The sequence below is a fragment of the Eurosta solidaginis genome, chromosome 2 (assembly GCF_040869045.1).
Source record: "Eurosta solidaginis isolate ZX-2024a chromosome 2, ASM4086904v1, whole genome shotgun sequence".
Taxonomy (NCBI): Eukaryota; Metazoa; Arthropoda; class Insecta; order Diptera; family Tephritidae; genus Eurosta; species Eurosta solidaginis.
In genome coordinates, this window is record NC_090320.1 from 132,233,545 (window position 1) to 132,235,811 (window position 2,267).

Below are 2,267 nucleotides of genomic sequence, written 5' to 3' on the forward strand. Positions count from 1 at the left end.
CTACTGGACTGTATATAATATTTGTTCAAAGAGCCAAGTCGGACAGACAAGTACTAGTTTTTTGAATATCTCAATTTTTGCGACACCTAGCGTAAATTTTTTTACTAAAGCGGTTTATATTTCTGTATGTCAAATATGATTTCCAAATATGACCTCAAATATGATTTTTGTGAATATCTCAATCCATGTGCCACTTTTGATCTAAGCCATAGGCCGAGAAGCGGAGGATACATTGTTACTTCTGCAGAATCAGAATCCGAATATACCGACACAGGATTGGAAGGTAATTACTTTATCTCGGCCTACCGAGGATGGTCAGTTCTACATCTTCCAAATAAACAAGCAGGCGGAGGATATTTTGTACACGCAGCTTGGCAAAGTGTTCTTTGGCACTGGCAAAATCTACGTGCGACTAAGGAAAAGAAGTCCCGAGGATAAAAACCCTAACACGCTAGAGGTGGACAAAGTCGAAAAGGACCTCAAAAGCCTAAGGGAAAAAAAGACAGATGGAGGTCCCCGAGGTCACCACGAACGTGCTAGAAGAAGACCAACCGCTAAATGGTGCTGTGACTCGCACAGGGGAACACCCGGCACAACAGTCACGAGAGGCTGAAGGGGGCCTCGAATACTCTAAACCAAAGGGCAAGGGGAGGACAACGATGGCAAGACGAAGGTGCTGGAGGAGGACAAACAGCCCAATGGTGCTGCGAGTCCTACAGATAAAGCTCCAACACAGTAAAGTGGCGTCGAGCGAACTCCTCCTAACTCTTAAAGAGGGTTCGTTTGACGTGGCTCTGATCCAGGAGCCGTGGCTCTCATCGGGAGGAAAGGTTTCTGGACTCAGCGCGCGCGGGTTTGGCGTTTACTATGCGCAAACGGAAGGACGGTGCGAGCTGTAGTAATGGTAAGGAAACAGCTGAATTCATATAAGCAGCCATTTATCCTGGCGTCCTGCTACATGGCCCATACTGCGGTGGTTCCACCGATGGAGTGCAAAAGGCTAGTACAAGGCGAAGGGCGCAAAGGGCGGTTGGTCATAGGCGCAGATGCAAATGCGCACCACAATGCGTGGGGAGGAGCAGATACGAACGAGAGAGGCGAATCTCTGTTTTGTTACATCCTGCAAACCAATTTGCAGATAGCCAACAGGGGAAATGTCCCTACATACATTGGTCCAACATCCAGCATTGTTCTGGATATTACATTGAGCTCCGAGCGTGATATATCAAGGTATGATTTGATGGTTCTTGATAGACCATCCTTCTCCGACAATGCGTATATCAGTTTCAGGATCCCCCTAAAGAGGGTAGAGAAGGGAGGAACCTTTAAAAACCCTAGGTCAAAGAACTAGACTAAATTCCAGAAACATGTAGAAAAAAACTGGGAATAACCCAAAGAGGTTGCTAATGTAGAGGAGTCGAATGAATTCCTAACAAGGACCCTTATGACTGCGTATAACAAAGCTTGCCCTCTAAGAAGATTCAGAGGAAAAGCAAAGCCGCCATGGTGGAGCAATGAGCTGAGCCTTCTAAGAAGACAGGTAAAAGAAATGTTTAAGCTCGCAAAGACCGCGGAAAGCGAAGCATGTCGGGACGAGTACAGGGATATACTGAGGATCTACAAGCGTGAAATTACCAGGGCGAAGAGAAACTCATGGAAAAGTTTCTGTACGGACATAGAGTGCTCCAGCGAAACAGCACGGTTGAAAAAAGTCCTAGCAAAAGCAAACATAGTCCAGGGACTAATAAAGAAAGAGAACGGGGAATGGTCACGTAGTAGTGAGGAATCGCTTGATGTGCTTCTCGACACACATTTCCCATCGGGATACGGTTTAGAAGAGCCAGCGGGCATCACTCACACTTCGATCACGGAGCTAGTTGTGCCGGGCTTGGTGACCGATACCAAGATCGAGTGGGCAGTGAAGACGTTTTCTAAGTTTAACTCGCCGGACCCAGATGGTATATTCCCGGCCATGCTACAAGTCGCTACTAGGGCGGTCGTGGAATGGCTTAAAATAATATTCGATGCGTGCATAAGACTGAATCATGTACCGCACTCTTGGAGAACTGCTCGTGTAGCTTTTCTACCAAAGGCGGGGAAGATCGGTCACGTGTATCCCAAAGACTATAGACCCATTAGCTTAACATCATTTCTGCTCAAAACCTTTGAGAGGCTGGTAGATGTGTACATAAAGTCCAACGTGGATGAAAAGCTGCTCTCCACAACACAGCATGCGTACACCAAAGGCAAGTCGGTAGACACCGCAT